Source organism: Corvus cornix, chromosome 1, assembly GCF_000738735.6.
Source record: "Corvus cornix cornix isolate S_Up_H32 chromosome 1, ASM73873v5, whole genome shotgun sequence".
Taxonomy (NCBI): domain Eukaryota; kingdom Metazoa; phylum Chordata; class Aves; order Passeriformes; family Corvidae; genus Corvus; species Corvus cornix.
In genome coordinates this window covers 17,328,511-17,343,629 of record NC_046332.1, presented here as the reverse complement: position 1 = coordinate 17,343,629, position 15,119 = coordinate 17,328,511, and the positions used below count along the sequence as shown (strand labels likewise).

At 44.9% G+C, this 15,119-nt stretch overlaps 1 protein-coding gene across 9 annotated transcripts in view; it reads left to right on the top strand.

Annotated features, from left to right (window-relative positions):
• Positions 1–15,119, top strand: part of PHLDB2 (pleckstrin homology like domain family B member 2) — a 118,803-nt gene that overhangs the window by 47,202 nt on the left and 56,482 nt on the right. For 6 of the 9 annotated variants that reach the window (XM_039557405.1, XM_039557427.1, XM_039557421.1 and 3 more), the window contains exon 1: positions 7,166–7,206. The exons of 1 other annotated variant lie outside the window; for it this stretch is intronic. The gene's annotated coding sequence lies outside the window, so the exon portion shown is untranslated. Of the gene's footprint in view, positions 1–7,165; positions 7,207–7,918; positions 8,004–15,119 lie in introns of those variants that run through there. 2 more of the 9 variants (XM_039557403.1, XM_010395829.4) reach the window with 2 other exon arrangements.

The window sequence follows — 15,119 nt, the reverse complement described above, 5'->3', positions numbered from 1 at the left end:
GGGCTACTTTTGTGTCCCCATTTCATATTGCTTAGTAATTTATGTCCTGTTAGTAAAGTGTATCACTGAAATAGTGCATTTCTCTTTTTGGTTAGAACGGGTTTCTAGTTTACAGGATGGTCTGAGGAGCTTGCAACCAAAAAGAAGGTTGTTGCTCACCAACGCCAAGATGCCTCCCCTTGAGTACTTTAAGGTTTCAGTAGTACAAAGAAGAAAAAAAAAGGAACATGTAAACAAGGCATCACGACAAAGAAGCCAGACTACCCCCAGCTTCCTATCTCAGATTTTATAGTGGTCTTTAAACTACAATACAAAATTATAATTTATTAAAACAATGTGTTAAAGATTGTCATATGTAAATTTCCTGTGATACTGTGGGATCAGCAAGCGTATTTTATTGCTTCCTGTGGCCTAATCCTACATCAGTCAGGGGGAATCTCATGGGAAATGTGTGGTGTCATGGCCACAGCGGTGCAGCCCAGAGCAAAGAGCACACATAGGGCTCTGTGGTAAAGGGGTGCCCAAGCTCCAGGAGCAGCACAGCGGGACACAAACAGGTGCTCTCCGGGGAGCAGCATGGACAAGAACATGTGCATAAGTCAGCAGACTTTACATAGCTCAGCTCCTGTAAAACAGCATTTTCAAACTACTCATATTCCCAAAATATCTGTGTTTGTTTGCTTTTCAGTTTACCTTGTACCATTAGCTGGGGTGCTGCCCTGTAAAGCTTTAGCTTCTGGTTAAAGAGGGGAGTTCCCACCCACCACAGGCTGGGCAGGTGGAGAGATGCAGAGCTTTGAATCTGAAGTTCCCAGGTGCTGTGATTTCTTTACACTAAGCTCAGGTGCCAAAAGCCCTTCCAGCAGTTTGCAGCCTGCACGAAGGGCAAGGTCATCCAGAGCCCTCCCACAGTTTCATCCCCTGCCCAGCCTGCCCAAACCCAATCCTGTGACTGGCTCTCTAAGGAAGATGGCACATCCAACAGCAAGCACAGGAAAGAGTGTTACCTGTAGGATGTCTGGGCATGGTCCCCCATTATCCCCCATGGTAACCCAAAATGGGGCTGACATAAGGAGGAAAGGGAAGAACAGCATAGGGATTAATCTGGCACAGGGCATGTATATATATAAGGGGTATGTGCCATATCCTGTCTTACCATGCTTTGCATGCCAGCAAGCTGTCTGGTACAGAAGCTATCCCGGCCTCAGGAGCCAGACTTGTCCAGCACCCATCCGTTAAAAACCTGTGGGGAAATGCTGGACCATCTTCCCCTTTCCCGTGCATATTCTGTTGGGAAATGAATGTATTGTGTTCTGTGACATTCTCCACTATCCTGTTACACTTTCAGGATTTGGTTGAAGGGGGTGCAAGTGCAGTGGAAAAGCTAGGTTGTGGGTTGTCACTTGACTTCTATTTTGGTTTAGGTTGATTTTACCTTGGGTATTAGCATATCTTCAGAATGTCTGTCTTTAGGTTTAGTATATTTTGCCTAAGCACTTTAGGCAATTTTAAGTAAGGGCTGCATAGGGAGAGAATTGTTATAATTTACATTTTTCAGATGCTTTTAATCTTGCCTCTGTTAGTAGAAAAAAACCCAGAAATCTGAGGCTAAAATATATCTCTGCATCTTATTTTGCCCTATTACTGTGAGAAAGTAGTAGCAATATTGTGTTATCTTTTGTACTGCTAATGGGACATAATTCCACATTTGGGGGCTATCTGCTGAAAAGAAAACCTCTACAACCCTTCTGAATGCACATATAAAAACCTGTCAGCAAAAACAACTTCATGAATCAGTTGTGAGAATATATTTTATCTAAACTTCATTAGGCAAAGCTTCTTCCTTTACAAAAGCCCACATGACTCCGAACAGAATGAAAGAAGTTTTAGCAACCATCTTTCTTTTTGGTACAAATACATTGTTTTACCTCTTTTGACTCTATACTAGTTAATTTTATTTCATTTGAAGGGGAAGAATACTTTTTTGCAGGAGGAAGAAAACAAATGATAATTTATTCCAACACAGATAGATCCATCTTTACACAGATTAACTGTGAAATTACACTAGTAACTTGGTTCTTCTGTTCCATACTTTGCCCCCGCTGAGATTTCTTGTGTAACCTTGGGCAAATAGCTTAAATTGCTTTAGATTTCTTCTCACTTCCTACTAAAGAAAGTACTGTCTTACTGATATGACCCACAGTATTGTTATATATGCGTCCAGATTTGATAAATAGAGACCAAAGGAGAATAGAAAACTTCCCTGGCTTGGCATCAGAAGAAAATCATAAGGCTTCCAAACTTGAGTGCATGTAAGGACTTATGAATCAGCTTATTGCTTGCTTCATAAAAGATAAGACTAGAAGGCACAACTATGGAATGAAGGTACCCATGTATCCAACCACTGAGTACAAAACGATTAGCTGTCCTAATCTGTGACTATAACTGTAAACCAGTGTAGCTACAGAATTTGCACCATGTCTTGTGCCAACTGCTTTCCTACTGTTTTGGCATCTATGAGGAGCACTGACCGAGGTTTTGCTAGTGCTTGTAGTTTTCAACGTGTTTTCTCACAGACCATATAATCAAAAATGTACTTGTGTCCAGGAAAAAACACTTCAGTATCACTCTATAGAGCTTAGCAGCAGTAGCAGAGCTGGCTAACGAAGGCCTAACCCCCACTGACCAGTGCACACGCTGATTCTAGGAAAGGGAAGCAATTAATCAGCTGTGAAGACAGAGAACCATACACAAGCTAATAGGGAAATGCTCTTGTGATTTGAAGCAATGTCCATCCTGTGGTAGCAAAAATTCTTTCGATTACTAAAATACTCTATTTAATGAAGAAATAGTGTGATCTTTTATTGCATTAAATGGTCCAGTTGCTTAATGAAAATGGTTACCTTTCCAACAAATCTTGTCTTGTTTATGTCCTTAGGCCATTATGGATACAACACTGGTGCTACTTAAATGAATCATTATGAGTTGTGCAATTATAGACAGAGGGATTTTTTCAAGGTAACTACTTATTATTAACAGAAAATTAACTGCTTAAATTAGTCTCCCTTTAATGGTAGTTCTGCAACACAGTTATACTGTGGGCTGGGCAGTCGGCATAAAGGAAGAGCAAATATCCCAGCTGTGCTGTAAATCTAGGCAAAAACTCACAGAAGTGAAACAAAACCCACCTATCAGACCTGTCTCTTAAGCTCTGAATCCAGCTGCAAAAGCAGCCAATGCCTGATGATTCAGAAAAATGAAAAATATAACTGCTTTTTTTGCCTTGCAATTAGAATTTAGTTAATTGTGTACAACTGCGCAAAGGAAGAGAGTAAGGAAATTCCTTTCTTGACCCTTCTAGCAATTGACTTCTGCCCTGAAGCATGAGATTTGATTACTCATGTAACTTATTTTCCCCAGGCAGGTTCTTCTTGATAGCTCTTGCGTGACAGTTTAAAAAAGGACGAGTCACAAGAACACTCCACTGGTTGAACCCCAAATTATTTTATTACTGATAAACATTTCTACTGTGTGCTGCATTAATAGATTTTTAGATTTTTAACTACGATGACCACTGTAACTGCAGGGTGTGATTTTTTTTCACCACAATGTAACTGATGAATGCAGTCATGCCCAAGCGTTGCCTTTTGACTTTGCAGATATTCCCACCGGGCCTTAAAAATCAAGATTCTTTCCTAACCTAGAATCCAGCCTGCTATGCTGCCTCAAAATGTCTTTGAGGAAGTTACAGCAGAGGAATCACTGCTTGCTTTGAAGTTTCACCCAAAGTTCTGGTTGTAACCATTGTTACTATTTTCAAGCTATAAACAAGTGTTTCAAAATGCTGGAAAGCACTGAATCCTTACGACTTCATTTGTTGTGACAGGTTTGTTCAAAAAGGGTGCAACTTAATTGATGTGTTGGTGATGCTTGTTCAAGAAACAGAGGTTCAGTCTCAAACACAACTGCTCAGATCTATTTGTTTCTCATCTCATCAATCACTCTAATGCAAGTACTTTTTCGACTTTTTTCAGAAGAGGTAGAGGTGTTGGGAAGGAAGAGGTTTCACCTGGAATCCTTTTCTTGATCTGGTTTTTGTAAATAATTGCACCACCCCACCAAAGCATGTCACAAATCATAGATTGTGAATCCAAATAAGTAGTTAAGGCACAAAATGGAAGACACCAGACCAGTTTTGCCACCAAAGAAAAGGATGGGTGTAACAGCATCTAGTCATCAATGGGAAGCTTTATCTTAACCGATTTTGTCAGGCTGGGAATCGCCTCTCCTCCTGAAGGTAACATAAAGCCTGAACCAACTCCCAGCTGTGGGCTCTGGCTCATTTGACAGAAATGCAGTCATGCCCACCACACCTGATGTGGATAAAATCCGTAAAGGTAAGGGACCAGGTAACACAGAGGTTGTGATTGCAGGTGCCTGCTCAGAGATTACTTCAGTTCTGAAGCGATCTCTCCTTCTATCCTATAAAAGCATGGCATTGAAGTATGGTAACAAAATGGTGTTTTATTACCGTTTTCAATGCTCCTGATTAAAGCATGCTTTTTGCAAACATTCCAACATCTGATTTCTACTTACATGAATTACCATGGAAACTAAACTTTTATCGGGCACGCTTGCATACTGAGGGGTGGAGAATTTTAAAAGCCTCTATGATATGCAGTACAGTTGATGCAGCAGTACAATTGCTATGAAAACTGTTAATGTTAGCTAGGTGGACTGTTGAACCCATCTATGACTTATAGCTCTTGTGCAAGTTTCCATATACTTTTTCCTGACTTTCTTTAATAGTAGCATGGCTTCTTTTGTTCCAACAAGAGTTTTCAGTTCTTTAGTTTATGGAGTTTCACTTGTTTCCTAATTTTTAAGCATTTCCCACTCATAAAATGACCAAGACAGGGGGTTTTTTTGTTGTTTTAAATTGCCAGACTCTTGCCTGTTAAACATTACAACTTACCAAGTTATTTTAGAGCCTCAGCTATGGCTGGTTTTCAGTACTTATTATTATTTTAGAAATAAGACCTATTCTTTATTTTTATTTCTTTTGCTGAAAAGAAACAGATGACACTGATTTAGACAAAGTTTTCCCAGCATACAGGTTATCAGGAGAAACATATGGTCTGCCTTACCTAGCTTTGCTGCCTCCTCACCTACTGGGTAGGAACTAAGTGAAGGAACGTTTTAGCTGGCACATCACAAGTCCTTCAGAGTAACGCTTTGACCACAAGAGCAAAGTTGCAGCTTTCCATACTGCTAGGCTTCACTTCCCCCTGGGGAGATTTTTGCAGACTATTACTTACAGTTTTTCCCACTTAAAAGGAAAAGGAAGATCATGTGAGATGAAGGGAAAGCTGGCTGCTTTTGGTTCTGGCTGTGGCAGGATTAAAAGTAATTTTCAGTTCTACTAACTTTAAGCATGTCCTTAACTTAACTCTGCATTTATTAAACGCATATTGCCTTTATTTTTTAAGTGCGTGTACTTCTCCTTGCTTGTTCAGTGAACAGAGAAGAGCCAGGTTCAATGCTAGTGGAAAATGAAGCACTGGGCTGCTTGTGGAGGCATCACAGAAGAGACCATCTAGGTTCCGGCCTTTTAGAGTAATTAGTCTCAAAGTTTGTCTTTTTATATGTAAACTACAATAGACACCAAGGCAGGGGCAGTCTTTTGTTCAATATTCTCTAGTATTCTGGGTGTCACTATACAGATTCCAGACATTAATGAGTTATTACAAAGTTTATATTGTAGTAAAGTACCAGTTCTAGCCAAGTAAAATATCTCCTGGAATATGTAAGGCAGGAAGTGTATCACAGCAAACTCCATTTCCTCGTGGCACATGGGAACAGTCAGCAGTCACGCTTTACCTGGCCGAGTGCTGGGTGAGCTTCGACCCATCGCGCAGGACCCCTGCACAGCAGATAAGTGCTGCTATTCCCGAATTTCCTCTTTGGGAAACAAACGGGGAAAGGTAGAGTGACGAGGCCACACAGCACGAAACAAGATCTCTATGCAGGATACTCTGGCTCACTGCCCTGAGTCCTCCAGGCTGGCTCGCATCTCTCACCGCCGGGGTTTGCCGTACCAAGCTGACACTGCACAGGCGCTCGGAAAGCGAAGGTTGGTTATACGCCCTGGGCTGCCAGCACCCAGTGATCCCGGGCGTGGGACGACCCCTCCCCGAAGGCTGTGTCCCCTTTTTTTCCCAATGTAACAGCTCCAACCCCGCCAGTGGCCTGGCTGCTTCTGTCCCTGAGCAGCCTCCTGAGCCAGGATCCCTGCAGGGTCCGGGCTGGCACCTCCAGCCGCTTGTCGAACATGGGACGGGCGAGACGCGCTGCTCTGGCGAAAGTTTTGCCGATCTGGTGCTGGTTTGTAGGATTGCTTTGGTGTGAAAACCCCTCCAGCAAGGGCCGGCCGGGCTCACCAGCCCGTTCCCTGCTTTGGGAACAGCAAAATGCTGGGGGTGGCAGCTGCATCCTTCGGTGATGCACGGGGATGGACGGGGGTCTTTTGCATACACACGAGAGTATCTATGTATACACACATACTTCCATGGGCGTACTTTTCTCAGGTAAGAGAAAATCTTGAATCTCAGGACACCCCAGGCAGAGGCAACAGCAGGTGTGACCCCGGGCTGGGTGAGTGCCAGGGGCGCCCCAACCAGGGCACGGAGGCAACCCGGCTCCACTCCGGGATCGGGAGGGCAGAGGGCAGCCCCCTCTGAAACACGGCTTCCCCGGGGATGAGGAGGAGGAGGAAGATGAGGTGGAGGGCGGGCGCAGGTAAAGCGCAGCCCCAGCCCCAGGCACGGAAAACGGGGCCCGCGCCCTGCCAGCGCCGCCCTGTTTGCTCAGCTAATCTCGCGGGCAGGAAATTGCCTGGCGACTCATATTTATGGATCGTGAAGAGCTCCACGGCGGCCCCTCCGGGGATATCCCTGTGCCCGTTTCCCGTTCTCGCCCGTCCATCCCCCTGCTCCCTCCCTTCCCCCCCATCCCGACTGCCCTTCGCCCGCCCCGCTCCCGCGACCCCGGCCTGAGGGGAGCGAACCATTCTGCCCGCGGGGGTGCCCCGGCCCCGCCGGGGGGCGGGCGCTGCGGCGGGGGGCGGCTCCCGGGGGCGGCGGCGCTCCAGCAGCCGGGCGGGCGGCGGGGACCGGGATGCGCGGGGAGCGGCGGCGGGAGGCGGCGGTGAGTGCGGGGGAAGCGCCGTCCCGAGGGGTGGGTGAAGCCCTCCCGGCCGCGGGGATGGGAAGAGGGTCTCTCTCGGGCACGCAGAGCCTGGGCTGATACCGGCTCAGCTGCTCGCAGCCGTCCCCGGTTTTTGGGCTACTTTCAAGGGAGTTTGTGCCACCACTCCCCCCATTCACTCCCCCGCCTCCGGCCCCCTCCCACATCTGACGGGTGGGGGGGTGGGGTTCCCCCCTTGCCCCCCGGCTCGGCAGGGACCCCGCAGCTGAAAGGGACGGGGCTCCCTCCCTGTCCCTTTCGTCGCTTCTCCGTCTTTGTCCGGGTGTTCCCCCCCGGTTCTGCCGCGTCCCCGCTGGCGAACAAAGCCTCTGCCCCGGGGGCGGCGGGGACATCCGTCCGAGGTCCGAGGAAGCAAGGAAGGAACGGCGGGGCTTGGCTTTGCTTGGTTTGGTTTTCCGTCGTCAATAATCTACCTGGTGGAGGGCAAGACGTGGGACAAGGCTCTTTGTCCACGATCCTTTGTTCGGCTGGTGGCTTGTAAAGGCTCCTGCGGCTGTGCGAGGGCTGCCGTGCCCGGCGGGGATGGGTTCCCGGGGCTGAGCCGGCGATGGATGCCGTCTCGGCATCGCTGGAGTTTAGCAACAGGAACCCGGCGTTACGGCGGATCGGCTTGCAGACGGAAATCGGGGGTTTGGGCTCGGTCTCCCTGACAGATTTAGAGCTCCTAAGTCCTCCCTCGTGTAGCCCTGTCAGCAGCTGGGTGGCATTCGGCGGCGCCCGGAGCCCCGCGCTCGGTGGTGAGTTCAGCTTGGGGATCAAAGCTTTCTCGGGAAGATACCTGCTGCCCACGAGCAAAGGGAGGAACGGGCTGGGAACTACGGTCCCCGCTCCTTCTCCTCCTGCCCCAAAGCTGCCCGAGGAATTTACCCGTGTGCAGAAGTGTAAATAGACAGTCTGCGCTTACATAAAGACTCAAGAGATGGGCTTTCTGCTCCTGCCACTGAGTGCTTTCTTGATTTCACACACATGGCTTTTGTCACCAGTTCCTTTTCCCCCAAATGCTCATCTTGTCAGCCTGTCATCTTGTCTCTGTGCCTTGACTCTGCACGTTCCCGAATCCTCTGTGTCTGCATCTTCAGGGCATCTGGGTGAACATGTTGCCAGTCAGAACATGGTGAATATTTCTTTTTTGTGCCACACCTTCCCCCTCTTTTGGAGGAAGAGGGATACAAGAGCAGCCTTTTTGCAAGTTTTCATGCTTAGTGAACTTTTTCGGTTTTGCATTCTTTATATTCTCATGGATAATGTCCTCAAAGACAAGCTGTTAACGTGGGAAAGGATGAGAGATGGGAGGAAGTAAGGTATGATAAAGTGGAATTGCAAAGGATGAGGATGGGCTTGCTTTCCCACCGCAGAAGGAAGCAGTGTAGGAAAGAAAGGAGATTAAGTGATCAGAAGATGGGAGAGTGCCTACCTTTGCTGTCATGAGGAGGGGTAGTCTGAACTAAGAGGGTTACAGAAAAAGAGATACTTTTAGGGCTGTCAAGCAGTAACATTCTACCATTTCTATATAGTTCATTTTACACAGCTCCTTTTCTACACCAGCAATTTATTTTGTTTCTATTTTGACAAATGCTAAATCGACTCATTAGTGTGTCTCTGTTTTTACTGAGGATATGGAAATCTTTGCCATCAGCCAGGACAGGAAGAGTGGTCATTTTCTTCCATATCAGTTACTGTCTATACTTATCAGATACAATTATCAACTGGATCCTTGGAAGTAGTCAAAGGCATCAGTTGACTACTGTGGAGAAGGAACAAAGCTCATCATGAAAAATTTGAAGTATTTTGAGTTTAGATAGGAAGTGGAGATTAGGTGAGCTAAAGGTTGCAGATCCATCTTGAGGCTGGAGCTGGATCAGAAGGACTGAACACGTTTAAATGGGAAGATCTTTTTTGTCTTTTCCACTTGAAGATCCAGAGAAAAGATGAAATAATCAAAGTGGGTGTGGGCAAGTGCTGGTGATTGTTAATGAAGGGATTAATGCTGTGTTCACTGCACATGTAGTGTATTCTTTCCATTTTAATTTGTTAAAATGAACAGTTAATTCTGGTGTGTAATAACTGCCAGCAAGGCAAACAGTGTTTCCCACTGAATTAAACAAGCAGCTATAAAATGATGTTCTGAGTGTTTTGAGCAGGTGCTGTTCATTTAGGATTTGTTTTAGAGGTGCTGTTCATTTAGCATTTGTTTTAGACTGGTGGAGCACATCCAAGATGCTACAGAAATCCAGGGGGAGTTTTTCCCTGTAGAAAGAAGGTCCTCCAGAGACTGCAGTGTAGAGTAAACTGTATAAATATGACCAAGTTTGGGTTTTTTCTTACTCAGGTCTCATGCAGGTGGAATCAGTTTTTAAGTGAATCATTTGATTTAACTTCCTTTATTATAGTATTTGGTGTAACTGCAGGTATAGCATCTCTGTTCCTTGCCCAAGGGAATGCAGTCCTGGCGCCTGCCGGTAAATGCTGCCCCGTGTTGGTGCAGGCAGACCCATGGCTTGGTAGCACAGCAGCCACAGCCGGTGCCACTTGAGCTGTCACTGTCACAGTGTGGTGTGCCAAGCAAGTGTGATGACGAGCATTTAGTCTGGGGGCATGCTTGCTGCCCTGAGAGTGCTGGGAAATGAAGAAGCGTTAAAGAGCTAGAGGGGACATTTGGAAATATGGGGCAAGCATCCCAGGAAGAAGACAAATTGAGGAGAAATGGACGAGCGAAACAAGAGAGACAGAAGCTGTCAGAAGGAGTGGGCACTGGAGAGAACTGATTAACGGAAGGAAGTGACAGGCGAAAGTGGCAGTGAAAGAAATCAGCACAGAGGAAAGCAGATCATGGGCAAAGGTTGCCTGAGACTGGGAAAACACAATAGAGGGGGAAAAATGGTAAGGACATCCAAGAAAAAGAAAAAAGAGTGGATGATCTTTGAAGCTGTTCTGATTAGTTTTTCTATCTGCTTAGATTTTCTGGGCCTTACCTACCTGCTCTCATTGAATTTGTCAGGGTAGTCCTGGGGCAAGTTTGTCATGTCAAGTAGGATGGGAACAGAGAAACTTCTGTTTAAGGTCTTTCTGCTCTTGTACAGTGAGAATTTCTGCTCCTGTAGAATATGGATTTGGATACAACTGTTTTGCACTCAATCCCCTTCCTGAAATTTTAGATGAAGAAAGTCTGTATTTCTTGGGTTTCAGGAGTGAGTTATATTGGCGTAGAGTATTTAAGTGTATTTATTTCTACACCAGCTCTGTTGTTTGGTTTGGGTTTTCTTAGTCTGCACAGTAAACAGTCACAGCCCACCACCAGAGCTTTCTATTTGCCATCTCTGTGTGAAACTTTAAAGTTTCAGTTGGCAAATCTTTTGAGTGTACTCAAATTTCCAATAGGAAAGGAGTTAATGAAATAGTGTCAGAATGATACCAGGGAGCTTGTCACTACTGTCATGAGATGATACAGTCATTGGGTCAGATAACTGACTCTTGAGCTTAACTACCAGAAAGGTACCGAAATAGAAAAGATGAGTATGACTGGAGTTTGGCTTGTCCTCTGTCAACCGTGTTTTGCTGCATGATGAAAGGAGTTCATTGTTTTAACAGAAATCTCTTTTACTATGTTTCTACTTGTCTGTGGCTTTTGTTTGAGCAGAAAAGCATTAACTCTCCTTCTTCCTTCAACTTATCTCAATGAGCTACTCCAGATGAGACGGTGGTTTGTGTGACTGTAAGATAGGGAGGAGGCAGTGATGTTTACTAAAGTAATGTTTGAGTAGGTGGTCTAGTCTCTTGTATTACCAAATGCATAGGAATTAGTTTAGATTCATTGAAATGAGTGCTGTAACAGTTTCAGTTTCAGGTAAGAGTAGCTGCTATGGCACAAAAGTTACAAAGCTCCAACATTTTTCCCTGGCATTTTTATTTGTGTCTCTTACTATTTGCGGCTCGACCCTCAGTTTATAGTCACCCAACTGTAGTGTTTACATGGTAATGAATGTTTTCATTTTTGATGCGCATTTGAAATTGTCAGCTGTCGTGACCTGATTAAAATGATTATGTCCATCTACTGGACAGAGCAATTGATGTGACAATACCTACAACATCAATCCTTATCAAATAGGAGAGAATCATGTTTTAACAGTAAGACAGAGCAATTAAAAATGTCATATTTAAGTGCCATTTTTGGAGTAGTCAGTGGGTTATTACAGTAAAATATATGTGGTTTGTGAGGGGGATAATGTTATTTAGGGTGTTTTCTGTTGCACTGTTTTATTTCTTCTCCTTCTCCAATATCCAGTGTGATAATTTCTCAGAGGAAGAGGTAAGCCATAAGAGCGACTTCCTCTGCCACTCCCTTTTCCACATCGGAAACCTGCAGGATTGCAAGGGAGCAACTTAGTCAAATCTGATTCACAGATACTTGATTTTTAATTTATTTAGTGTTGCTGAGGGTGCCAAGCTGTGAGTTTTAGGAACTAAAACACCCTTTGCCTGTAACCAGACCTGGTGCTCACTTGCATGCAGGGACCTATGTGTTGCAAGATTTATATCTTGAAAAGACAGGGACTGAGCAGGTTTCAGGGCTATGCTGGCAGGAAATTAGCTGTAGCTTGGGGTCTAGTGTATTATGTTGTGGGGGAGGAGGAGGAGGAAATTAAGAAGGATGTTTAAGGCAACCTTTAGATCACAGCCTTGCTGAGTTGTCCAGGTTTTGGCAAAGATGGCTTTGCTGTCTCTTAAGGATGTGTCCATTCGTGGCTACAGAATCTCCACCAAATTATGCAGGTGCCTTTCTGTGAATATATTGTTTTAGTTTGGCAGTGGACTTCGGGAAAGATGGATTTCCACGTAAGTGTTTTGGAGGTAAACAGTAGATTCCAGTGAGTTTTACTTTGCCATCAGATTGAGCCTATCAAGACTTTTGTTTGTAAATAAGCAGAGTAAGTCAGGAATTAGAACAGGTTTGATTTAATCAGGTATAAGTACATTGTCCTCAGATTATGCAGGAAAAAGGTAAATCAGCTTGGTAATGGAACAGTCTGTTTATGAACGTAGGCATGCTATACTGTGGGAAAAGAAATCTCCAGGCACTGAACCCATCAGCACTCATTCACCAAATTTTGTTCAGAGTGTGAAAATTCAAGAGGCTTTCTTGTTTCCAAAACAGTGTGTGTTTTATTGGAGTAGTTGAAACAGACTCTAATCATTTGAGGATCTTGTTGCAGAACAAATGAAACTCTAATGATGTGCAGACGGTGCCAGTGATGGGCTTTTGTCTTCACCCTCCATCAGTTGGGGTTTCGTCTGTTTTCCAAGAGTGGCAATGCACTGCTGTAGGAGTTTCTGAAGAGAAATGTCAGAGATAGTAGAGGTGCCAGGAGCTGCAGGGAGTTCACTGTTAATATTCCCTGAGAAACTGAAAATCAAAAAACAATGAAGAGCAGAAAAGCCTTAAAAGATGGATGGCCAAGTTTGAGAGCTTTGTTTAAAACTGACTGTTTATTTTCAGTCAGAGAAGTGCCTTAGCGATGCCTGAGGCACTGCAACCCACTTGATTTGTAACATAAGAGAAAAGTGGGTGCCAGAGCAGGCTCTGCTGACGGGAGGTGGGTATCAGCCCAGGCAGAAATAAAGAAGAGGTGAGAAGCTTATGTGCTAGGAAAACTTCACCCTAAATCTGTGGATGAAATGCTGGGAAGTGCTGTGTACACAGGTAGTGTACTTGTGGCTTGGCTGAGCTGCAGCTTTTGGCTCCTGCACTGAAGTGTCCTGGTTTTGACCGGGATACAGTTCATTTCTTCCTGGTAGCTGTTACTGCATTGTGTTTTGGATTTAGTATGAGAATAGTGTTGATAACACACTGATGTTGTTTAGTTGTTGCTATGTAGTGTTTCTGTTGAGTCAAGGACTGCACCTTCTTATGCCACACCAGTGAGAAGGCTGGGGGGGCATGAGAAGTTCGGAGGGGACACAGCTGGGACAGCCAACCCAAGGGATATCTCACATCATATGGCATCATAATCAGCATATAAAGCTGGGAGAAGAAGGAAAAAGGGGGTGAAACATTTGGAGTGATGGAACCCTGCTTTCCCAGGGGATTAATTCCTTATTTTGCTTTGCTTTGTGCATGACTTTTGCTTTATCTATCAAACTGTCATTAATTTAGTATATGTTTTCCTTCTTTTATAATTCTCTCCCCCATCCTGGGTGGGGGTTAGCAAGCAGCTGGGGGGGCTGAGTTGCCAGCTGTGATTAAACCACTGCACAAAGGAAAGGAGTTCTTACTGTAAAGCCACCCAGTGTTATAATATCTTAAAATTGGAATCCTTTGTTTGACTCACTGCTTGAGTTGTGAATCACTGTTTCTTCTGGTCGTTAGTGAAACAAAACTTAATTTGGCCTGGGCACTGTAGAGATGAAACATGATTGGTAATGCTGTATACATTCACTTCAGATGACTTTATAAATCCCAGATGAAATAATTTTGCTTCGTTCCAGACAAGGCAGAGCGTGCATGTGCTCTGTAACAAGAGTCAGCCTTGCTGGAGGCCCTGCATAACCTCATCTGAAAGAATATGATTTCATGAGACCGCATATACTGTGGATTTTGAGCTGTTTGTTACCTTAGCTCATTAATTCATTGATTGTTTCTTGGTTTTGGTTACACTGGAAAGCTTTTTAAAAAGTTCTTCTCCCCTTTAAATCCAGTTATTACTAAGTGATGACTTCTCTGATCTCTCGTCCTCTAGGAAAAGAGATGTGTAATGAGTTATCAAACCTGAAATGAAAACATATAAATATTTAAACTCAAAAAAGGTTATTAGCAAACCCAGGTATTCACCAAATTGAATCAAAGATTGAATTTTTAATTGCATAGAATCCCTTCCCTTTCAGCTGTGCTCTCCTTAATGTTTGTCACATTGATGAAGTGGTAGCTGTCATCTCACAAATAGAAAGGATGGGGGTTTTGGTGTTCTTAATCATAAAGCAGCAATGTTAGAGACACGGGAAATGCAATGAATCTTCCTGTCTTTCTAAACAACCCTTTGTTCTGTCTTTTAATTCCGAGTTGTCCATGTTTGGTTTTTCTGTTCAATGATACAGTGACATCTTTGTTGCAGACAGATGTGAAATGTTGAGTGTCACTAGTTTTCTGCGTCAAGTTGAACACGGCCTGAAAAGTTAAGTTTTTGGTTCTTTTCTGGGGACCTCTGGGCACAAAATGCAGTATTTTTAATAGAGATGACACAAGCAATATGCCAAGGTGTCAACATAGTGGCAGTATTAACTGGATTTGTGTCCTGATCCTTCTGCGCTTGGTCTGCAGACAAGTGGGAGAGCCGCTGTCACCTCTTGCTGGGGTTGGCTGCCTGTAGCTGCAGCTGTGCCAGGGATCCATGGGCAGTCCACAGCCCCGCTCCAGCAGAGCTGGGTGCCTGGGATGCTATGCAGGCTTTGAGTTTGGAGGATCTGAGGCAAGCTGGAAGGAATCGGGGAAGGGGTCTGTCCATGGGTTGGAAGACAAATGAGGTAAAAAGGATGGTAAATGTTTCACGTCAATAAAATAACCTGTTGAGGATGAAAATTGGGTTGAAAAGCTTTCTGCTGCCTGGGTTCTTTCCCATCAGCTGCTCTGGAGAATTTCAGTCCTGTTGTGCTGGAGAGGCTGGACATGTGGGTGAGTCCCCTCAGGAGCTGCAGCGCTCTGGGGGGGTCTCCTTCCTTACCCTGGCTCCTTGGAGAGTAGTGTCATTTTCGGGGAGTGGTGGGTTATGTATCTTGGAGGAAGCTGCATCTTGCTGTGAGGGGTAGAATGTGCATAGTGGGGTTGAAACTTTCTTTGGGACTGAGAAATGACCTCTACAGAG